Below are 26468 nucleotides of genomic sequence, written 5' to 3'. Positions count from 1 at the left end.
AGGGACAGGGCTCAACATTCCACTACGTGCTTGTGTGTTTACTACTTTGATTTTATTCACTGTTCATGGACACTCTTTTATGCTTAGCATACATTTCGGTATCCACGGACACTGAATTACTGACTTACTATTAGAGGCGGGCTCTACTAGTAGGCATAGTAGGTTATGCAACTGTCGGGGCATGTTTACGCCTCCATAGAGCACTTGTACATGCCCCCTGCATTCGCACACATTTCCTGCGCATGTCGAGGGTGCTGCGGTGTGCCCTCATACATATTCATATGGTGCTGCTGCACCATCTGTAGTGAGGATGCTTGGCACAAGGCTAAAACCGTCCTTGTGCCGAGCTTCTTGAATCCCAGGGAATGTCTTCTCCTTCAGTGTTTTCAGGCAGATCAAAGATCCTTATGTTGTTTCTCCTTTCCCTGTTTTCTAAGTCATCTATTTTGTTAAGCAGCCATGTATTCTGTTTAAGCAGAAGTTCTTTTTGGAATTTTTCCTCTTTGAGTCTCCCTCCAATGTCATTTAGAGAAGTCTCTATATTTGTTATTTTTCTATGGTGTTGCTGTAATAGTTCCTTAAGAGTATCAGTCAGTTTCTGAGAATTTAATTTGAGGTTTTCTAAGTCATTTTTAAAGCCATCTTCAAAGATAGTTCCTGTAAGGTAGATGTCATCCATTGCAATTCTTTTTTCAAAGCAGCATCTGGATGAGAATTCCTATAGTTGTTCATATTCAGTGACTCAATATATCTCCAAGTTACTTGACAGGAAAATTTGTGTATATCTCCACCAAAATTGATGTTTATGTAGTTTAGTCGTTTATCTATAGATTTCTGACATTTTAAACTTGAAAATAATAAAAGTTTCCTATATTATTATACTAGTTTATGGAACTCTCAAAATTCACTGCTCTCAGTTGGCCATCTAGGGTTTGCCCTCTATTAAGAACTATTTGATGTGATACAGTGTCAAAAAGCTTTTGGCATATCAAGGAAGGTGGCAGAGACAAGTTGGCTTTTGTTTTTACGGAGATTTATGGTACTGGTGAAACTTATAAGAACTGTGTTAGTACTATGTTTCGGGCGGAAGCCATGCTGAGTACTAGATAATAGGTTGTTCTTAAGGAAGTAGTCTAGTATCTGTTTATGTATACATTTTTCTAAAATTATGGCTAGTGGTGAGAGAACGGCTATGGGTCTATAGCTGGAAAGGTCAGTGGAGGAACCTCCTTTGTGTAGGGGTATGACATGGGAATTTTTTAAAGAAGAGATACATATTGTTCAGAGATAGAATGGTTTATTCGGATAGATATAGGGTAGGAGATGGATGTGGCAGCTAGTTGTAGAAAGTCACCTGCTGATCTGCAGGAGGAGTACATGGTTTTAATTTACACAGGAGATTTTGTATGTAACTAGTTTGGATTGGTGCAAGAGAGAAAAGCGAAGTGTTGAAGTTGTTGGGCGAGGGTATGGAAAAAGGGAAATTTGCTGTTTTATTTAGTAATGAGGTTATTAAAGTGATAAAGTGGGTATTGAATTGAGTGGCTATGCAACCTGTAAAGCTGCTAGTTGTTGGGGCTGGGGTAGTAGGTTTTTCAGGGTTAAGGAGGAGGTTGATTGCTTGCCAGAATCTAAGGGGTTTATTTTGGTATATCAGTGGACATGTTTGAAAGTAAGTTTTTTGTCCTGTTTAATTTGTTTTTTTTTTTTTGGCTTGATTTCTAAGTTGCTGGTAGGAGATATAATTGATTTTATTTCTGTTATTAAGAAAAAAAGGCTTTGTCTCTTTGCTTGAGTAGAAGAATTGTTTCTTTTTTTATCCAAGGAAGTTGTTTGGCTTTAGTATGAATTTTCCTGATTGGGGCACGGTTGTTAAGAATCTGCATTGTTAAAGTACTGTACTGCAAGGTCCAGCTGGAGGGTTTTTAGAGGTGACCAGACATATTGTTGTATGAGTGTGTTGAATATAGTGGGGGAAAATGTTTTTTGTTATGAATGTAGTGGAAAGCAACATTGCTGGTGCTATGTGCATGTCTTCTGATCAGATAGGTTGGGAAGTGGTCACTTAGGGTATTTGGAAGACAACCAGCAACATAGCTAATGTAAATATTGTTTGTCAGAATCCAGTAAAGTATAAATTGTATGTTGGTGACTTTATCAATGAATGTAGGATGATTAATGTTTTGCCCTGGAGTTATAGTGGTTGATAAAGTTGGTGGGAGAACTTGAGGAGCAGGTAAGACCAATCAAGGTTAAAGTCATCAAGGATGATAGTTTCCTGACAAAAATTGGAGGAGGCCCATTCAAGAATGTTTTCAATGTTAGTGAGGTTATTAGCAGGAGGGAGGTAGATGGGTATAATGATGATGGACTTATGGGTGTTTATATCTAGGCGTGTAGTTTTGAAGATACTATACCCATTAGGTTTGTATGTGACTTAAGCCAGGTTTCAGTGATTATGGCTCTATCCATGAGTACAGGGCAATGGCAGCATGAAAATCAGGAACTTTGTTCTGAAGGCTTCTGAGGTTGAAATTTATTAAGAGTAGGTCAGAGCTACAACTTTTTAGAGCTGGGAGGTGGGTAAGCGAGATGTCAGTATTTGGGTTTAGGGGATAAAGTGGGGTAGAGGTTGTAGAGCGTATGGGGCCTGGGTTAGGGTGTATGTCAGACTGGAGTTTAGTGTGGGTTAGGGAGTGGAGCATAAGAAATTTTAGTTTGCAAAAGTCTGTAATGTTTGAAAACTTTAAAAGAAGAGGTATAGGTGTGAACATTTCTAAAAGAGAAATGTAGTGTAGTAGGAGTATTAAGAAGATGAGGAGAGATGTGAACACTGGCTCTGGAGTTCTAAATGTTCTTCAGAATAGGCAGAGTAGGAGAGGGGTAGAATATGAGATTATATGATTGGTAGGAGATAGCATGAAGAGCAATGGATAGTAGGGATAACATGGAAGTGAGAGAGATGATTCGTTTTAGTAGCATCATGGTAAAGATACTAATGAAAGAAGTGAATAATTATTAGGGTGGGGCTAGATTAGGAGGATAAAATGTCTGGGTTTTTAAAAAAAGATTTTAAAGAGAGTGAGCGGAAAGGTAGTTAAGTAGGACAGAGTACTGTTAGATAGTTTGATGGTAAATCGAGGCTATAAAGATAAGAGAGAGTATGTAATGGTAGAAGTAGTATCTTAATGTAGGTGTGGCAATTTTCTGCTTAAGGTCTTCAAATGCTTTCTTGTGTTGTTCCAGCCAAGACCATGTAACATTTTTATGCATCACCTTTCTCAAAGGTACTGTCAGCACACTGACCTCTGGTATAAACTTGCCTAAATAGTTGACCATGCAAAGAAAACGTAGAGCTTGAACATTATCTGGTGCTGGCATCTCAAGAATGGCTGCTTGCTTGGACGGCTCTGGTCTCAAGCCAGTGCTGGTAAATAAATGACCTACATATGTAACTTCTGATAGTCTGAATTTGCACATTAGAGGATTGATCTTTAAGTTCACGTCACATGCTCTGTCTCAAACTCTATTAAGGTTTCTGTCATGCTATGCTTCACCATTGCCTCCAACCAATAAATTATCTATTATTATGGCACAAGGATAACCTGAATAAATTTGCTCCATTGCACGCTGAAAGTCATCACTTGCAGAATTTATTGCAAATGGCATCCTTAGGAATCTATATCTGCCAAATAGGGTACCGAAAGTGTCCAGTAATGAGGATTTGCGATCAAACATCATTTGCCAAAATGAACTTTTTGCATGCAAGACAGAAAAACAGTGACATTCAGTATTAGGGCTGCAACATTTTTTACTTTATGCATTGAATTATGCCATCTCTTCAATGCCTTGTTCAAATCTCTTGCATCAATACATATTCTGATTTTATCTGAGCCTTTGTTGTGAGCTGCTACCATGGACAACACCCATTCAGTTGGTTCTGTAACTAGACAAATTACACCTTGCTGCACCATTTTATCCAACTGAGCTTTGACTCTATCCTGCATAGCTACCAAAACTTTTCTCACTAGTCTGACTACTGGATTGTCCTCTGGGTATAACTTCATAGAATATACAACTGGAAGTTTGTCCAACTTGTCATCAAAAACATCACCATACTCTGAGAAAATGGCCTCAGAAAAATTGGAACTACGATTTGTGCTTATATGATGAACTTCTTTAGTAAAAGAAAGCAGATTCATTCTCAAACTATCTCTGAGACCCAATAATGATTGCACAGGACTTCGGACTACATAGAATAATAAGCTGTAGCAGTTCTTAGCCAAATAACATCAAAGTACTACTAAGCCTTCGGTTTGAGTTCTTTACCTCCATAAGCAACAAGTTTCACACAACTAGCCACATTGAGTTGTTCTTTAGCTCTCACTTTAGCAAAAGTATCTGATAACATAATTTTTATTATTTTATTTAACATTTGTTAACTGGGCTAGTCCAGCTGGATATATTTCCATTTTCAGCAGAGGCCCGAGGAGAAAAGCTCCAATTGTAAAACATACCACCACCACACCAAAAGGTTTAAAATAGACAAAAAGGAATTAGCTATAAATTCTAGGAAGACAAAAGGACATACTATACTAGATACATCATACATTTACAGAACATTTTACAGCATGTAAGTCTAGGGCAATCACAAGACACTATTAGAAAAATACCTTTAAAACTTTGGTAAATCTAGTTTATGCAGACAGTTACTTTTCCTAAGGATTATATGCTAGACATATTATTAGAAAAAAAGGAAGGGAGAGAAAAAAAGGAGGGTATATTAATTAAGAGGCAGGGAATACTACCAACAGGGTACATTGATATCTCAGCAGACAAGATATCTAATTGTTATCAAGTAGTAGAGATTACTTAAGTACCTTCTAATTTAGGGGAGAATATAGGAAAGAGAATAGGAGAGTGGGAGGCCAAGAGATGACAATGAGAAGTCCAGAGGATCAGTCTGGGTAACAGCAAGGGCATAGCCAGTGATTTTTAAGGTATGCCTTAAGACTTTGCTTGAAGAGAGAGAGAGGGATGGAAGTGTGGTAAGGTCAGAGGGCAAGAGGTTCCATTGTTTTCCCATGGTATTTGAGAATAGTGAGTCACCAGCTAAGTTGTTTGACTTGGTGGTCCTAGTAAGTAGTTTATTGGAGGAGCGTAAGGACTCAAGATTCCTATAGGGTGATATAAGGTTGTTTAGTACTGGTGTATTATTAGGTTGATAAATATTTTTATGAGTGATGGTAAGTTGGGAAAGTATCAGAAGGTTTTTTAGTTCCAGCCAGTCTAGTTGATGAAGATTATGACAATGGTGAGTTCTATATGGGTTTCCAGTGGCAAATCTAGCAATACTATTATAGGAGTTGGATAGTTTGGTAAGATTACTTTTTTTTAGATTAGTATATATGGGAGCTGCATACAGTAGTGTTGACATTAGGTGGGAGTGGGCAATAGTCTTTCTGGCAGTTGGAGTCAAGAAAGGTTTTATCCTATACAGGGAGCCCAGTTTTTTATTAACAGATTTAATGGTGTTATTAATGTGAATGTCAAAGGTGAGATTATTATCAATTGTAATTCCTAATAGTTTGGTGGAAAAGTCTGGGGATATAAGGGTACAATTGCTAGATTGAATGGAGAAATCTATGAGGGGTGACTTAGTGTTTGGCGTAAACAATAGTAGCTTGGCCTTTTTTGTGTTCAAAAGAAGGCACCGTCTAGAGAACCATGACTCTACAGTGTTGAAAGCTGTTTGGGTTAAAGACTGAAGTTCAGATATAGAGCTGGCAGAGCTTATGATTGTAGAATCATCAGCATATTGTATACAGGTGGTTAGAGGAATGGCTATTTGAAGGTCATTGATGAATAATGAGAATAGGAGTGGACCAAGAATGGATCCTTGAGGGACTCCTAGGGAAATGGGAAGGTGAGAAGATAGTTGATTGTCCCAAAGGACTACTTGCTGTCTATTACTAAGGTAGGACTTAAAGCAGAGAATTGCTTTGGTGTCAAGAGAGAAGGATGACAGAGTATTCAAGAGTATGTGATGGTTAACCATATCAAAGGCTTTAGACAGGTCGAGAAAGAGTGCTGATGAGAGGCTGTTATTATTGCGGTTATTATTAATGGTGTTGGTGAAGGATTGGAGAGCTGAGGTGGTATTATGATAAGGCCTGAAACCATGCTGACAGTTAGCTAGAATGTTATGTTTTAGTAAGTGGTTCATAAGCTGTTGGTGAATACATTTTTCCATAATTTTGGCTATTGGAGAAAGGAGGGCTATAGGCCTGTAGTTAGAATAGTCAGTAGCGTTACCTCCTTTGTGTAAAGGAATAATATGAGAGATTTTCCAGAGATCTGGAATGGTTCCTTCGGTTATGGTACGGTTAATCAGGATGGATATAGGATAGGCAACTACTTTGGCAGCTTGTTGAAGGTATTCAGATGGCAAGTTATTGGCTGAGGGGGTACAAGGTTTGAGTTTGTGGATAAGTTTATAGATGTAGGAGGTAGGGATGGGTTTTAGTTGGAATGTAGGCTGAGTATGAGGTAAGGAGTTAGGTAGATCAGAGTTATCTGTTGCTAGTTGGTTGGCTAGAGATTGTATGGTATTTGTGAAGAAAGTGTTAAAGGTATTGGCAGTTTGATGGGAAGTATTGTTTTCTGACCCTAGAGGGGAAGGAGTGCTAGATTGGCCAGGGTGAAGGAGGTTATTTATGCTTGCCCAGAACTTTTGTGGATTAGTGTGGTGACTTTGCTACAGTTTGCAAAAGTAGTTTTTTTTTTATCAGAGAGAATTGCTTTTTTGTAGCATTTCTCAACTGTCTAAAGGTTTGTTGATCTGGGGTATTTCTGGTTGCTCTCCACTTAGTCCAGGACTTATTTCTAAGTAACATTTTTTGTCTAGTATCTTTTGGGAGCCATGGGGCAGGTTTGGATTTTGTTTTAATGGATCATTTAGGTGCATGTCTGTCAAGGATTGTTAAGAATTTGTTGTTTAAATATTTAGTAGCTTCTTCAAGAGGGAGAGTTTTTAGAGGGTTCCAGTCGCAGGCACTAAGTTTTGTTTGAAATAGTGCAGGCTGAAAATTTTTCTTAGATCGAAAGGTCCTATAGTTGGGGGCATTTGTAGTGTCATGCCTTTGTCTAATGATGTAGGTGAGCATGTGGTCACTGACATCATCAGGTAGGGTCCCTACTTTATATGTATGTTCTTGTTTATTGATTAGTATCCAATCTAGTATAGTTTCTTTATTATTAGGTTTGTTAATTCTAGTGGTGGTAGAGATGGTTTGATAAAAGCCATGCAGATTAATGTGAGAGGAAGGATTATCTGCATTTATACTATTCCAGTCAGTGTTGACATCTAGAATAATAGTTTCTTGTGGAAAAGTAGTAAATAACCAACATAGGGTATCCTCTATTGTAGCAGTGTTATTGCCTGGTGGTAGGTAGATGCAGATTATATATAGCGCTTTGTTAGAATTGAGTTGGAATTTGGTGATTAAGAGTTCAACTTTACTATTTTCAGGTGGGTTATAAGGTATAGAGGAGATGTGTAGGTCATTTTTGAACAGTAAGGCTACTCCACCTCCTTTGCATTTTACTCTATCGGGTCTTAGAATATTATACCCTGGGGGGATAATTTCATTATCCTTTGTTGCTGGTTTTTACCATGTTTCTGTAAGTTAGAGGATGTCAAAGGAGTGAAAATCTAAAAGGGCATGGAGATGGGCAACTTTGTTGTTAATACTGCAGATATTAAGATGACCTATTAGTAGAAAGTTAGAGGGACTGGTCTGGGAAGTTAAGGTGTTGGGAGGGGTGCTAAGAATAGGTGAAGTGGCGAGATTAGAGGGGCCTGGGTTAGGGTGGATGTCACCATCTTTGAACCAGTGTCTGTTTTGAGCTCGGTGGATTTACCATTGATCTGGACAGTAAAAAACACTTAATTTTTTTTCAACAAATTCATTGCATCAAACTTTTCACCAATTACTGATACACCATCTATGTAGAAAGTAGACTGCTGCAATTCCACTTGATCAGTTTGTTTTTTAAATGACTTTTCTTTATAACTGTGTGTGGTTTACTTGATTTGCAAAACTTTTGAAAATGATTCCATTTTTTACACGTATGGCATTGCTGACCAAATGTTAAGCATTTCTCCCTCTTAGACTCATGACTGGCACCACAATATTGACAGTTAACAAAAAAGCTGGATTTGGGTTTTGCTGACTCATGCTTGTACTGCACTGAGCATGCTCCTTTTTTAGAATTTGCTCGAAAACTATATGGTTTCCCTGGTGGACCAGCAGGGGCTGTGGCTGCCATGTGCTTAGGCCTGCTTCTGTTTGCCACATGTTGCATGCTATCTAAATTTGCTCTGGAGCCTGCTGAAACCATAATCTTATCATTTGCAAGCTCTGGCAAATGATGACATCACATTCTACAATGTAGCTGATTGGGAAAACCTACATTCAGAATTCTTTTTTTTTTAATATGTACTTTTGGTCAGCCAGAAGAACACTGTTTGATGCAAACATCCTACATAAATCAAAGTAATAATCAAAAAATGTGCACTTATTTACAAAATTATAGCTAGTCATTCCGGCATATATAACACAGTGTAATTTACAACATTTAGAAAACTTTAACCAGTCATCCAAGCACAGATAGCAATATCCAATATTCTCACAGGGATGATGATAACAGCACACAACTATTGCATGGTTATGTAAAGGTTGTGAACTTTTGCAAAAATCAGTTTCATTTAATCTTTGAATGTGCTTAGGAGCTTCAGTTAGGTAGTAAGTATGTGTGTGTGTGTGTGTGTGTGTGTGTGTGTGTGTGTGTGTGTGTGTGTGTGTGTGTGTGTGTGTGTGTCTGAGTGCCAGTGCCATGGCATATTGTTCCCATCTACGTCTGCTAGCACCATCTACAAGAGGTGGTCTCCCTTCTTTGAACATGGGTATTGTTATACACTTGCTCACTAGGGATGTCTGGCTTTCTCATTGGTGTCATGCCCCACTAGTCCAGTACATAACCTGTATTCCCCCATTAGATGCCCTTGTAGAAAGTCACCCATAGCAAACCTTGTGTACAGCTCACAGCTCTGCTATATGTGTAAGTTGTAAAAATGGCCTGGGTTACCTGCACACACATTGTAGGTGATCCCATAGACATTTCAGACAACCTGACAGTTTGAAGAGTGGTATCCTTTCCTGTTAATGTGCCATCTTCCTGGTTCACCAGGTGAGGTTTTTATTTCTATGTGTGTGCAATCTCTGGCCTCCAGAACTTCAAGGAAGATTGCTTTTGCAAAAAAAAAAAAATTCTTGCATGCTTGTTGTTCTATCCCCTGGGCTTCATGGCGAAACAGATATGATCCTTTGTATGCTGCAGCATTGCTTTTAGAAACTGATGTAATATTCTAAAAGCTAAGGCTTATGACACTCTTAATATATCACCTGTAGGTCTTTGGAAAATATATTTTGCTACTATACATAACTATACACTTAGTGGGTTTGCCACGATTTCCCCAGGGCCTCAGGTGAACTCAGCAGATGTTATATATTTCCTCTAGTGTTTCCCTGTCCACCTGCTATCACTCTACAATTTCTGTGTCATGCATGATAAGTCAAAAGGGGTCTAAACACCCTTTTCCTTCTCGGCTGAGGTCTGTCAGCTGCATCATCACCGTGAAGAAAAAATGTTGCACATACAGGTTAATCATGGCAGCAGAAACACCTAGATTTTTTTTTTAAGTGTAATCATGCTAGTATTCAGAAGAGTATGGATTTCAGGGCAAAAGAGAGAATTGAGTGTACACACTCACTTTATACTTTCATGAATAGCTGTGTCATGTTGAATGGTTTAATTAGCATGAATACCAAGTAGTGAATGATATGTGTCTGTGTGTGTGTGTGTGTGTGTGTGTGTGTGTGTGTGTGTGTGTGTGTGTGTGTGTGTGTGTGTGTGTGTGTGTGTGTGTGTGTGCAAGTTTAGAAACTTATGAACCTGGACCAAGATTTTTGGCACAGGCCCAAACCTCCCTGCATCTCCCATGTCATGGCTGCTCTCCCCAAACTCCCTGATAATTATTTATTCCATCTTCAAGATTGTACAATACTGGGAAATGGGCATATTCCCCAATTCCTGGTAATGTACCATCCTCAGAAACTGTCAACCATCTGTTTTGTCGACCAAAGTGTGTAGACAAAAACAGATGCCTACGTTAAAGAAAGTTGAGTAAATTAAGGGCTCCCATATATATCTATCTATCATACACACACACACACACACACACACACACACACACACACACACACACACACACACACATATATATATATATAGATGTATATATATCTATATATATATATATATATATATATATATATATATATATATATATATATATATATATACATATATATATATATATATATATATATATATATATATATATATAGATATAGATGTATATACATCTATGTATATATATATATATATATATATATATATATATATATATATATATATATATATATGTGCATGTATATATATATATATATATATATATATATATATATATATATATATATTCACTTTGTATCCTCGAATTACTGAAATGTTGAAATTCAGTATTTCAAAGCTATAAAGTCGAATTTTGAAAACATAGAAATCTCAAAACTGCGAAATTCAAAATCTCATACAGCAGAGATTTTGAATTTCGTGGTACAACTGCACACACACACACACACACACACACACACACACACACACACACACACACACACACACACACACACACACACACACCATCCTCCCCACACACAAACACAAACTCTCTTGCCCCCCACACCCCTCTACTTAAATATTCTAACTCTGAGGTTGTACTACAGACAAACACACACAAAACACCACCTCACAAGCTTCATTCTGCTCGCACACACACATATCACAGCAACAAAACACACTAACACACACCACAGCTCCTACCTAAAACCCTTAACACACACACACACACACACACACACACACACACACACACACACACACACACACACACACACACACATACACACACACACACACACACACACACACTTACCTGAATCCGTAACCACAGCGGAACCTCAGAAGTGTGAAATTCAGAACTTCCGGTATTCGAAGTTGTGAACTTCATGCTTCTGTGCTTTTGCTCTTTTTAGGATTACATTTCAGTATTTTTATCTTCTAAAGTGAATATATATATATATATATATATATATATATATATATATATATATATATATTTTATATATGACTCCAATTGGTCTAAAAATATGATCAAACACATACTCTATTACCCACAACACATGCAAAGCTCTCTGCATTCAATCTACATTCAGATACACATAAACTCTAACCCATTCCTTCAAAATACAGTCCCTCATAACATGAACATACGTTAACATTCCCACAACATGCAAACCAACAATTGTACTAATACAAATAACAGCACACCCCTGCACCTTTTTATAAACCAGCTCTGAGTTTGTACAGCAGTGTGGAAAGGCCATGTTCCACCCCACTACATAAAAATTTCACACTCCAAAGAAAAGGCACATTTCAACAGACTGTGCCTCTCACACCATAGTTAATGTACACTTTTGACACCTTGGTCCATTGATCTATGTTGTGCTGCTCTCTCAATCAATTGAATGGCATCCACATTCTATATATGTAAGTATAAATACCTACATTCTGTATATGTATATATATAAAGATATGTGTGTGTGTGTGTGTGTGTGTGTGTGTGTGTGTGTGTGTGTGTGTGTGTGTGTGTGTGTGTGTGTAAATATATATATATATATATCTACATATAGCTATATATAAATATATATATATATATATATATATATATATATATATAGATATAGATATATATATATATATATATATATATATATATATATATATAGATAGATATAGATATATATATATATATATATATATATATAGAGAGAGAGAGAGAGAGAGAGATATTTATTTTTTATTTTATTTAACATTAATATATATATATATATATATATATATATATATATATATATATATATATATACGATTTACCTTCACTTGGTCGACTAACATGCATGTTGACATCCTAAAGGTAAACTACTCTACATCAAAAAATGAAACCTCAGGGGGCGGAGCCAATATGACCAACTGAAAGCAGCAATCTTTTTGAACTCTATAAAACTATTATTGAATACAGGAAAATAATTAGACTTCTGAAACAAACCATATCAAATATTACTGAAAAAGTCTAGCCTTTAAAATGTATTAATTTGTTGGATCTACGCAAAAAATTTCTGGTCAAATTAATTTGAAGATTATTTATTACATCAAAAAAAAATGAGCAGCTCCAAGAATTCCTACTCTGATATAGCCATGAAGAGAATTGCAGCTGGTGATTTCTACTCTTCAAGAACGTTCTTTAAAAATGGATGGTTTTCAAGGGAGCTTACAAAATCGCAAGGAAAACTGTCAAAATCAAACTGACGTCTTAAAAGAACAGTTTCAGCAACATCAAACTAGAATAACAGGGAGTAGTGAATTTTGAGAGCTCCATAAACGAGTATAATAATATAGGAAAATGTTATTATTTTCAAGTTTAAAACTTCAGAAATCTATAGATAGACTACTAAACGACATAAATATCAATTTTGGTGGAGATATACACAAATTTTCCTGTCAAGCAACTTGGAGATATATTGAGTCACTGAATATGAACAACTCAAGGAATTCTCATCCAGATGCTGCTTTGAAAAAAAGAACTGCAGTTGATGACATCTGCCTTACTGGAACTATCTTTGAAGATGGGCGGCTTTAGAAATGACTTAGAAAACCTCAAATTAAATTCTCAAAAACAGACTGATACTCTTAAGGAACTATTACAGCAACACCATACAAAAATAACAAATATAGAGACTTCTCTAAATGACATTGAAGGGAGACTCAAAGATGAAGAATTCCAAAAAGAATTTCTGCTTAAACAGAATACATGGCTGCTTTCATTTGGAATTGAAAGGGCGTACAGAGCACTGAGGAAACCTGCTTCTAATTCAACAAATACACCACCTAGATCCATAGTTATAAAATTTCTTTCATTTCTGGACAAGGAACTAATATTAAAACCCGCTTGGAGAAAATCACCCTTAAAATACAATCAAAGCCTGATAAGGTTTGACAATGATTATTCTTTCAGAATACTAGAACAAAGGAAAAAAGTCTGGCCAATAATACAACTGTTGAAACAAAACAACATTAAAGCACAGCTGGCATTTTCAGCCAAGATAAAAATACTTTTTGCCAATGAGATGAGAACCTTTAATGACTTAGAAAAAGCTACTATAACCCTCAACAGCAACAACATAGTCCCCCGGATTCAGCAAGCTCTATACGGCGTACAGGAATAGTGCAGGAGCTCCTGGAGGCAATATGGCCACCCTGTGATCCAGGAATAATCTCCAGGGACGTGCACGAGCGCTCCTGCACTATTCCTGTATGGACACAGCTCTTGTATGCATATTACCCATTTGCAGGTAAAAACCATGCAAATGAGGTGAATTTGCAATCCAAGAAGTTGACAGCCGGCCGTGCAGGAGTAGTGTAGTGTGCAGATATGTATTCGGTTAGTAACTGAGTACATTTCTGCAAACTACAAAACGGAGCCATGACAGCTCCAAATAAAGAGAGTATAGTATGTGTAAAGCATGCCAGTGGCCAAATATATGGCCATTGGCATGGAAAACAGTTGTCAAACATAAAAAAACTTTTATTTTTTTAGCCAGTTTTGGCTGTTTAAGCGTAGGGCAGCAGAGCGCAAACAGGATCAGGCCGAAAATAAAAAAAAAACCTGAAATAAGCATTTTAACAAAAATCACTATTTTTCCATTATACTCAATGGCAGGCAGAAGACAACATGGCCATTGAATAGTGGTTGCTAGGGGGGGAAGGCTCATTGTGGGACCTGTAACTATGCATTAGCAGGCAATCCAACACCCAACCGTGTAAGTGCAGGAATAGCATGGTTCAAGCCTAAGACATCATAGAGGGGTGTCAGTCATAGTGTAAGCTTATTCAAGCCCTGTGGCTCGAGTTAGCCCTTAGCTTAGCAGATCTAAGCAAGTGGGTGTGTCTTTGGCTGCCTAGCACTCTTTACATTGCCTAAGTGGGTGTGCGCACTACACACCAGGTTTTAAAGGAAAAAAAAGTAAACCAGGAAATAGCATCTCTGTGCACATTTGAGCACTGTGTTTGCACAGCGCATTCCCAGGCTTAAACAGGAGGGCAATGGGAAGGGAAAACAGCAGTAGGAAGTTAATCAAGGAGAACTAGCAAAGCTGGCAGGTGAAATGTATCAGAATCAGCCAATTACACAGGCAGCAGTCCATCCCAGCCCAGCACACTACTATAAACTATGCAAACACCTTTCCCTCTGTTTTTTTCCATATATTCTACACCACTGGTGTACACAAGCAGGGAAATTTTAACAAACAAAAGCAACAAAATGATAGGAGCTGCAGCAGCTATCATACATCAACATGCGGAAGAGGCTGAGGGTGGAGAGGATGAGAATGCAGTCGACCAACCCACAGTGAGGAGACAGAGAAGAGTGTACAGAACCAGGGTAACCTACTAGGGGCTACATGAGCTGGAGATAGTGGAGAGCTAAAGGGTGGACAAGGACCTCCTACAGCAAATTGTTGATCTGTGCCAGCCACACCTGACACACAGAACTAACAGAGGGGAACCCATCCCAGTGGATACCAAGGTATGTGTAGGCCTAAGCATACTAGCCACAAGTACCTTCCAAAGACCAACTGGGGATATCATGGGGATCTCACAGGCATCAGCATTCAGGGTGCTCCACCAGTTCCTGGATCCCTTGCCAGCACATGCCGGTGAGCACGTATATTTCCCCAACATCCTGTGAGGCGTTGGCCAGCAGTATGCGTCTCTTCCACCAAATAGCAGAATACCCTGAGGTAGTGGGTGCTATAGACTGTATGCACATAGGCATCAAAGCACCACCCAGTGAACAGGGTAGGGTCTACATCAACCGCAAAGGTTTCCCCTCCATCAGCTGCCAGGTCATATGTGATGCCCAGGGCATTATAATGAATGTGTGTAAAATAAAATCGGCAGTTCACGGACTCTACTGGCATCAAATTTAAATAGAAGACAAGTCTATGATGATGGAAAATCGCACAAAATATTTTATTGTTTGAAATAAAATATTCTGTTAGCATTTTCATTTAAACAAAGTGTTATACTTCATCAGACAACTGTTAGTTTCACATTCACTTCCTATATGAACTTCATTTAGCATTGATTGGTTAAACAACTCATTAACATTAATGAAACTTAAAAAATCCATCACATACACGTAAACATGAGCACCTATTTGTTTTAAATGCATCTGCCTACTACTACTTATGGTTATTGAATTTATGAAAAAACTATAAATAGCTGTAAAATAAAATTCATTTAACATCTTATAAGACCAATGCTAAAAACATTTTTCTAGTAAACATTTTCCTTTGAATTGTGTTTTAGTGTTAAAAAACTACATGTAATTTGAATAACTTAACATCTCATAAAAACATTTCTTAAAAATGACTACACCTATTTAATAAATATGTGCAAATACGGTAAATTAAATATAATAATTATTTAAAAATGTATAAAAAATACTTGCATAAGATGAAAAAAAGCTTATATCAAATAAAATGTGTATATATGTAGGTGGATTTTATCTACCTGATACTGCCTTCACTTTTTTCCTTTCAAGAGCTTTTAACTTCAACACAGGAGCTATTGAGCTATGCTCATTCAGACCTGGCCGACTATTCGCCTGTAAGCGAATTTGCCAGCTGAGCTCTTTTATCTCTAAAAGTAGCCCCCATGGCTTGTTATCCTGTATAAGTACTGAATCTATAGCCATGAAATTAAACTTGTGGTCACTATTACAATTAATGTGTTTAGCCAAGGTATTGTTCTGATTTTGTCTCTTTACGGCATATTCATGCTCATAAATTCTTTGCCAGAGTTTTCTTTCCATTTTCCCAATGTAGAAACACTGGCAGGAAGAGCAGGATGCCAGATAAACTACTGCTTTGGAACAACAGTTATATTTACTGTTCACATAATATATTGTGTCTCTCACTATGAGGCTATTAGCTACTTGAACCTTGTGACACCAAGAACATGCCCCATACTTGGTCATTCCTTGTCCACCTCATGACTCAGTTCCCTGCTTTATTTTAAGTAAATCTTTAAAATTAGGCCCCTTTCTATATATAATAGTGGTTTTATGCTCCACGTGTTGTCTCATATGGGAATCGTCCAATAATATAGGCCATTTTTTTTCAAAGATTAATCTTAAAGCTTGGGCCTCCTTACTATAAGTAATGACAAGTGCTTTAGTAACATCTGATGAAACTTCTTTTGTTTCGTTAGGACTAAAGTTCTAAGGACTAGACTCATTAAGAACTGCTTCTGTGCAAGGGTCTGTCAATTCTACTGATGTATATTGCTTGTCTAGAATTGGCTTGAAATGACCATTCAGTCTTTTGGTTTTAACTTCTTCCGCTAGTTCCTCGATTAGTTTCAATGGATAGGCCCTTCTAAGGAACATGGAAAGTGGAAAATCACACTCATCAAGAAAGTTTTCAAAAGAGGTGGTCATCTGGGCTGCTCAAACTAGTTGCCCCTTGACAACTGACCTGTTTTGGTGAAACAGGTGTGAGCTACTAAAATGAAGGAAGGAACTGGAGTAAGTTTCCTTCCTAAAGATTCTAGCCACATATCTATTGTTGGAATAGTCTTTGCATAATGAAATATCCAAGTAATCAATAGACTGGGTGCTATACTTCCATGTGAATTGAAGAAAGGTAGTAGTTTCATTTATGTATGTTAAAAAATTCTCCAATTCCCTACTAGAACCCTTCCAAATTAGGCATATATCACCCTGGAATTGGAGATATATCCTAATTTTCGAAAATGACCTGACTGAAACACGAACTTCTTCTCCCAGTATGCCATAATGATGTTAGCGAAAGCCCTGCCACATGAGGAACCCATGGCCACCCCTCTACTCTGTAGGTAGTAATTGTTGTCAAAAGTAATAAAATTGTTACTGAGGCCCCATTCCAAGAGTTCTAAAATTAAGGTAATAGTGTCATGAGTTACCTTATCTTCTAAAAGCATCTCATTCACCCATTCCAAGTCAATATCTTGGGGAATGACAGTGTAAACGTCTTTGACGTCAATGGTCACCAAAGTGTCATTGACATCCTAGACAGTTTCATTCATCTGTACGATGAAACTCCACAAATCCTTACAAATCTGTGGTTCCTTCTCTATAATTTTCTTAAGTTCATAGTCCAAATATTGGGCACAGGATGAAGTTATGGAATCCCTACCATCCACAAGTGGTCTCATAGGAGGGTTAGATAGACCCTTGTGAATTTTAGGGATGCCAAAGTACACAGGTACTCTAGGTGTAATAATGTTCAAATAGTTATAAAGGTGAATATCTATTCTCCTTTCCATGAAAATATCACTTAATTGTGAATGAATCCTTTTGTATGCTCTATTCAACTCATTCAATGAGGCTTTTTTATGGGTACCAGTATCCAAAACCTCCTGCATCTTTCTTTGATACATCTCCACCCCCATGATAACAACCCCACCCCTCCTTGTCGGGTTTCATAACCCTTATTTTTTCTCTTTGCAGTGATTCTAAAATGGTTAACTCGCTTTCATTTAAATTTTTCATGTAATGTGTATTCTTGTGTTTCTACAAACTTTTAAAGTCTAGTTCACAAAATTTCTCATACAAGGCGAGTTTGGGAAGGATGGGGGTGTTGTGAATTGAACTAACATTCCATATGTTGCCACTAGTTCTGTGCAAATTGTCGTGATGCAATAAGGAAAAATTTACCTTTCTCAAAAACAATTTCATGTCTGTAACAGTTGTAGTATAATCAAAAGATCTTGTTGGCACGAACGTCATGCCTCTAGCTAATAAATTTGCCACATTTATATCAATGTTAACATCAAAGTAATTGTAAACTTTAAAATCTTTTTGATTATTAAAAACAGTGGTGTAGTCATCATTTATTAATTCTTGAAACTCACCTTCTCCCTCTTGATGTGAACAAGTGGGACCAAGTTCAGTGGAGGACAAATCAACTACTACATTTATGTCTTCCAGTTCCTGCTCTTGGGCCTGGCCCCTTGAAAATCCATCTCTTGGCAACCAGCTTGTGCACCTTGCCTCAACTGGGGGTCATTTTTATTCCTAAGTCTTTCTGACCTTTTCGGACCAACGTATTCTAGGTCAGAGTTTAGGGACTCTTCGCCACCTTCTACATCAATTTCCAGTGCACACTCAGTGTCTTGCCTTAAGGTATCAGAAGGATGGTTTCTTTGAAAAAACTTGTAATTTTTGCATTTAAACTGGGAAGCTGGTGGTTTGGGGTATGCCAACCCATTAGCATAGTCATTCAAGTCTCTATTTAGTTTATTAGTCTTTCCCTTTTTAAGTTTATCTATATAATGGTCAATACTGTTAAAAATATGTGAATATTCATATTTAAAAGTATCAAAAGAAATATTATCACATATAATTTTATCTAACAAAGCCAATGCATTGCTTAGAGTGTTGATTTCTTTATCATTTTATTTTATCAACAACTCTAGCAATTCAAATCCAAACCTATCAAATAATTTAAGCAAGTCAATATGCAGAGGTGAGTCAGGGAGTAGCCCTGTTGGATGCTTCGATAGTCATAAACCTTTGGGAACGATTTTCAGTCTAAGACATTCCCTCAGGTAAGCATTTTCTAACTGACGTTGTTTGTGCCTCAATAGTTTTTGATCATATTCATTCAGTTTACTATCAGTTGTAACTTCAGCTTGCCTCTGGTTCGACGAAAAAGAAATGGAAACATCAAGCCAGTCATTAAGTTGGGGAATTTCATTTCTGGAGGCCAAACCAACTCCTCCGGCATTGCTATTGATGTCTGGTCTCCCTGCTGGCCTGTTTAAATCTTTCACTGGCTGTAATAAGTTGTTTTATTAAGAGAAATTGATTGATCTTGTGAATTGTGCTGTTCTTTTGTAGCTAGGCAGAGCGGAGTGTTTAACAAAATCCATACCTGGAGAAACAGCTCCTCTCAGTGGTGGAGTAGGTGCAGGAACTCCTGAAGCACCCTGGTCACTGAAACGTTCATAAAGGGTGTCAATTCTTTGTGAAAGTTGCAAAATTAGGGCAGTCAAATTTTCTATACTTTTTTCTGTAGATTCCTGTTGGTCTTGCCTAGTAGAATAGCTGCCAACAAGGTATCCATCGCACTACCAGATGTCATACTCCAAAAGAAACAGAAAAAGACACTCAAAACTGAATAAAATAAAAAACAGCAGTTCACGGACTCTACTGGCAGCATATTTAGATAGAAGACAAGTCCACGATGCTGGAAAAATCACATAAAATCCTTTATTGTTTGAAATAAAATATTGTGTTAGCTTTTTCATTTAAACAAACCCCCAGATTTACTATTCATCCGTGCAGGACTAGCTTAGTCCTGCATGGAGGTGGCTGTTTAGGAGCAGGACGGCAGTGCGCCATGCATAGTAATGAGGCATGCTGCTTGAGCTCCTAGGCTTACACAGGGAGTGTAAGAGTGCAGTGGGCATGTCTGAGAGTAGAGATCACAGAATATACATCCCCCCACAATGAAGAACATCAAAAAGGGTTAGGAAATGAGTGAGACCACTCATAGGTGTCCACATATCCTCACCAACAGTCCATCTTGTGTACAACAGCAACAGTATACAAAAATAAAATGAACAAACCCTTTATTTTTTTTTTAAATCTGATTGAAGCTAACCATAGGTATGTGGGTATGCCCATCACTTAGCTATGGTGAATGCAGCTTAAATGGCTGAAGATGATAACAAGGAAGATATAGGCAACAAAAGCAGCATAGCAATAGTGTAGTGGGCAGAGCATTCGCCTTACAAGCAGGCAGTCCTGGTTGGAGTCCTACTACAGCAAATTCCATTTTCTATGGCAAAGCACGTTATGAGTAATATTTATGTTGCATAACCCACTAAATAACAATAGTTTATGAACTGGAGTACTGTAGTAAATGCACATGTGAGGTGTCAGTATCATAATGAATAAGGCACTAGTAAGCAGATTTAAGCACAAATAAGCAGTAGTAAGCATATTTAAGCACTAGTAAGTGGGCTTAAGCCTGTTTGTGTGGCGGTAAGCAATGCCTACACTGACTAAGCAGTTCTAAAGTTAACTGCCTGTAAGCAGATGTAATGGCAGGTTAGCAGTGCTTACTGTCGCACAAACCCATGCAAACCCACTTACACATGCTCAAAAGTGCCTTAATCACTCTTGTATCCAATGGCCCTCATTTTACCCATCAACAAAATAGACATCCATGCAGGTCTCAAACCTAGGACCCTATATACCATACTCACAGTAGCTACCCACCAAGCCAACACAGAAGTAAAGAAGAATGAGGTATCAGCAAACAAGTCTTCACCATAGTCAAACCAAACTGAACCTGTGAAAGGAATCAGTATACAGTCATATGTACCATAATCCACTACATAACATAAATATGTGAATTGGAGAACAGCAGTAAGCCCAGAAGTGAGGTGTAATTGTAATAGACTGTTGAAGTCCCCAATAAAACACAAGGACCCCATAGAGTGTAAGTACACATTAATCATGGATACCAGGCAGATATATAAGATGTAATGAATAAGAAATCAATGCCAAAAAGGAAATATAATGCAAAGTGTAATGTAAGCAACGCTAAGCATTGCACAGGCCAGCATAGGAGGTGTAAGCAATGTGGAGACCAGCTAACTCATTGTGTCCAGTGGTATACCCCTTTAAACAATGCCAACCTTAGGTAAGCAGGTTTGCCCATAGCTTTGCCATTTCAAAACTGGCCAATCATGGAAATGTGTGGGAAATCGGCCCTATTTAAACCTAAGAGGCAGGAATACATCTCATAACTGGTTGTAGCTTCCTCTTGCAGGCACTATGGCAGTAAGGGGAGAAGGTGTGCACTTTCGGGTGCAGAACTGGTGCATCCAGGAGTCCAAGGTCATGGCAGGACTCCTTGTCAAAGACCATGATCAGAGACTGCTGCAGGGCCAGTACCAGGGCTCCCAATATAAGGCGGAGGCCTGGGACCATCTCACCCATAACCTCACCAGTGCCACTGGCATACCCAGAACTGGTGAGCAGGTCAGGCACCACTATGCCGACCTGAAGTGGCATAAGGTGGACCTCTTGGAGGAGTGGCTCCAAAAGGCTAGAGCAGCAGAGGATGTTCCAGCCATGTGTAAGTATCATCCCAGTATATGTGTGTAGTAATTGCCAGCTCAGGTATCTCATGTATAGGTATGGCTAAATATTCCTCTTATGTCTCCCACAGCTGCAATGGAGTAGGCCACGAACCAGGACGCCCACATCTGTCGCCTGGTGAGGTTGTGACGCGAGGCAGATCAGTAACACTCATGCATTTACTGTCATAGGAAATAAAACTAAAAGTAGTAGTAAATTAATTGCCTGTATAAAACCTGTATTGTTCAAGGCAACTACTGCATACACTAGAGAATATGTCAGGAAGAGTCTCATTATTTGTATTTCAATAAAAGTGTAATATCCTGACAAAACAGGTCTAACTGTTGGACTGCATATGTATATCTGGTATCATATGGTAATGTAGATTTGCAATCATGTAATAGTATTGCTGTATTAAGCATTGTTACTCACACTGTGCACCATAAATTGAATGTGTAGGAATGCCTGTATATGACAGGTGTAATTTCCAGAGGCCATTTAGTACAACTGAGAGACACATAGACAGTAAACAGGGTAAATGCAAGCAGCACAAACCCAATAGCACATGCACCTGAGATGTGCACTGTTATTTTTTTAGCACACACAACCACGGTTCAAATCCTGCCAGTGGTAGTAGTCTGCATACAGAATCATACTCCACAACTGTACAGATATGTCCAGAATGCCTATTAAAGTGGCCCATATCTATTGCCTATCAACCTGTCCCCCTTGGAAATTAGTGGGATGATCCCAGATGTATAGGCAGCAAACAGGAAATATAACTGATTGACACACATCTATGAGAACAAACCTGGCACACTAGCATCTCCTCAATACCTTATGTGACTAAGAAGCCACGTATGTCCCATTTACAACCCAACCTGTTAAGCTGTGATCAGAGTGTGTACAGTAACAGAGTGAGATGTATGTGCATAATAGTAATGTGGAACCTGGTACTGTGTGTGAGAACATTGAGGTAGTGCTAATAAACATTCCTCCCACAGGTCTGTCAGATACCAACACTGTGCCCAGAAATACAAGAATAATATTCAGTTGCTCTGAATAATGAGGTATTACACATCACTGTCGCCCACACTGTCCTACAACATATAACTGTCTAGGAAATCTGTATAAGAGTGTTAAAATACAAGTTCAGAATGTAAAAGCACAGGGGATTAATAAGACAGAAAGCAGATAGGAGATATACAACAATATCTATATAGCAGACACAATTGTGATGGGCAGTGTTTAATTTCTAGCAGACACAGCCATGATCTGAATCCTGGAAGTAGAATTAGGCTGCATACAGAAGCATACCCCACAATTGTAAAGATGAAGCCAGAATGTCCAGTATATAGGCCCATATCTGCTGCCTGTCCCCCTGGTAAGTCTGTGGGATGATCCCAGATGTTTAGCCAGCAAACAGGGAATACAAATGACTGTTGAACATCTATGAGAACACACCTGTCACTGCAGCAACCCCCAAAACTGTTAGAAGAGTAATATTTCAAGTATGTCCTATCTACACTCCCATGTTGTCAAGCTGTGACCAGAGTATGTACAGTAACAGAGTGAGATGTATGTGCATAATATTAATGTGTAATCTGGAGCTTTGTGTAGCAACAGTCAGGTAGTGCTAACAAATATTGCTCCCACAGCTATGTCGGATACAAACACTGTGCTGAGAAATACAGACCATTATAACCTGTACTGGTACTGTTCACTCTGGTGCTGTAGGGAATTGTGAGTGTTGCAGTTTCACTGAATAACAAAGTATCACTGGTCACTGTCACCCACACTGTGCTACATAATATAACTGTGTAGGAAAGCATGTATATGTGTGTGTGTCAGGTCACTAAAGGTGGAATAGGGCAATATTCAAGATATGTCCCGGCACACCAGCATGTGGTCAACACACGGCCAGAGTCTGTTCAGAAAGATTTGGATAGCTAAGTGCACAATATCAACCTGGAATCTGGGAGTATGTGTAGAAACAGTAAGTGTTAACATATATTCCCTCCACAGATATAGCAAGTAAGAGGTGTATACTGTAGGTAAAACTGGTTCATGTGTAATGATGACGACAGCCATATCACTGTCCAAACTAAGGCTATATGGTAGTGTAGTAAGACTTGTAAGGTACAGATAACAGCACTGACTAGGAAAGTAATATGGACTACAGGAATATACTAGTTGTTAATTGACATCTTTCTTGCCCCCACCATATCTCCGACAATAATCAACATACCCACCCCAACTGGTATGTACTGACACCTATGTTCTGATAATGTCCAATTGTTTGATAAATATTTTAATGGTTCCCATGCATGTGCTATATTGAATTATTCCAACATTGGTGGCATGGTGCCATTAATGTACCTGCATGCTGTGCTTATTACCACTGTGGTCCCATATATGCATGTGTTCTGTTTGCTATGTAACTGTTCTGTATCTGGTGTATGGGTTAATGGGAATATCTATGCATGCTGTTATACCTAACCCTGGAATGTGTTGATTATTACTAACCCACATATGATGATGAAATCTAAACACTATAGCATACTTGGGAAGGACTGTCGCAGCGGATCCAACTGTCCCACCTCAAATGGCCATGGAACCGGGTACCACCATGTCTGGGGTCCAAACCAGAACCTCCCTGTCCATTGGTCTTGCACCACCTTCAGGTGGAACTGCCTCGGGGATGGGGCTCACTCCCCAGGGAGTGGGCACGGACAGGCACCTGTCACCTGTCGCCAGGTCAGGCTCCTGGTGCATAGAGTGATCAACCATCAGTTTGGTGATCTTCTGTGCCAGCTTGAGGGCCACGTGTCATGATTAGAGAGTCAGCCTGGCACTGCGAATCAACCCCCAGCACAGCCACCTTCGGGGCTGTGAAAGTGCAGTGGTGACTGCCCATGGGTGGGGACCTCAGTCCCATTGTTACCACTAGGGGGCTTGTGGGCTTTCCAAAACCCCCCCCCATCAAGGTGTTTACCCCCACATGTGTCATATACCACCCTTGTATGCATTTTGTTTGTCTTGTCTGTTAACCTACCCAACCTACCTCCCCAAATATACCTACTACCCCTCCCCAACATCTCACTCTCACCTGAAAAAAATAAAAAGGGCAATCTGTTCCCACAAAAAAATCTCACCCCATACATAGCTGTCCATTTCGCACACGTGTCCACTGGACAAGTAATCCAGTTTAATTGGCATCACAACGTATTATTGTTGTCCTCACTCCCTCCCAGGGGTTTGAGTGTCTAAATCAACCCCCAAATTCAGTGTATATGCACAGCTGTTGCTGTAGAAGAAATGGGCAGCTATGGACCTTCCCTACACCCTTCCTGAACATCCCTGGCTTTTTTCCCTATTATCTTTTCCTCTTTGTTCCCCTTATTTCACCACTTTCCTATCAACCCCTTTTTCTTTTCTTTTAAATAAATTAGCACAGGGGTAAGTGGGAGTAAGCCCTATTAAGCAGCAGTAAATGGGTTTAAGCCTGTTTGCATGAGGTAAGTTATGCCTACACAAGTTAAGCAATGTAGAAGCTAACTGAGTATAAGAAACTGTAACAGAAAGTTAGCAGTGCATACCTCCACGCAAACCCGCTTACAACTGCTTTAAAGTGCCTTAATCACTCTGTATCCAATGGCCCATGTTCTGCCCATCAACAAAATAGACATCCTCAGCATGGCTCAAACCCACGACTCTGCAGTCAATAGCCAAAGTGATGTACCACTAAGCCATATCAATAACACTGATGTTTACAAAAATATATCATCCAGCCCAGTCATTCAACAGTACAGAGAATGTATTCCAACATTTGGATATATATGTGTGTGTGTACATATATTAATATCTCAACAGATGCAACATATCTATATATGTCGATATATATATAATATATATATATATATATATATATATATATATATATATATATATATATATATATATATATATATATATATAAAATCTAAATATATACATATATTGAACATATATACATGCAAATGCCTACATCTATAGATATTTATGTCTACACCTATATGACTAAATATACACAGTAAGTTACATATATGTATATATATATATAGGTATATAGGGACATAAATTTTGGAGTGAGTTGGATGAAGTGGTGGTGAGTGTACCCAAGGGTGAGAGACTAGTGACTGGAGTGGACTTCAATGGGCATGTTGGTGAAGTGAACAGAGGGGATGAAGAAGTGATGGGTAGGTATGGTGTTAAGGAGAGGAATGCAGAAGGTCAGATGACTGTGGATTTTCCGAAAAGTATAGATATGGCTGTGGTGAATACATATTTTAAGAAGAGGGAGGGGCATAGGGTGACATACAAGAGTGGAGGAAGATGCACACAGGTGGATTATATCCTACGTAGGAGGGCCAGTCTGAAGGAGATTGGAGACTGTAAAGTGGTGACAGGGGAAAGTGTAGTTAAGCAGCATAGAATGGTGGTCTGTAGGATGACATTGATGATCAGGAGGAGGAGGAGGAGTATGAAAGCAGTGCCAAGGATTAAATGGTGGAAGTTTAAAAAGGGTGATTGTGAGGTGGAGTTCAGGGAAGAGTTAAGACAGGCACTGGGAGGCAGTGAAGAGTTACAGAATAGCTGGGTAACTACAGTAGAACTAGTAAGGAAGACTGCTAGAATGGTGCTTGGTGTGACATCTGGACAGAGGAAAGAGGACAAGGAGACCTGGTGGTGGAATGAGGAAGTGCAGGAGAGTATACAGAGGAAGAGGCTGGCGAAGAAGAAGTGGGATTGACAAAGAGATGAAGAAAGTAGATATGAGTATAAGGAGATGAGATGCATGGCGAAGAGAGAGGTGGCAAAGGCTAAGGATAAGGCATATGGAGAGTTGTATGAGAGATTGGACACTAAAGAGGGAGAAAAGGACCTGTACCAATTGGCTAGACATAGGGACAGAGCTGGGAAAGATGTGCAGCAGGTAAGGGTGATAAAGGACAGTGAGAGAAACGTACTCACAAGTGAGGAGAGTGTGTTGAGT

This window comes from Protopterus annectens, chromosome 9.part0 (genome assembly GCF_019279795.1).
Source record: "Protopterus annectens isolate FY-2018-M chromosome 9.part0, PAN1.0, whole genome shotgun sequence".
Taxonomy (NCBI): Eukaryota; Metazoa; Chordata; order Ceratodontiformes; family Protopteridae; genus Protopterus; species Protopterus annectens.
This window is presented reverse-complemented; position numbering follows the sequence as displayed.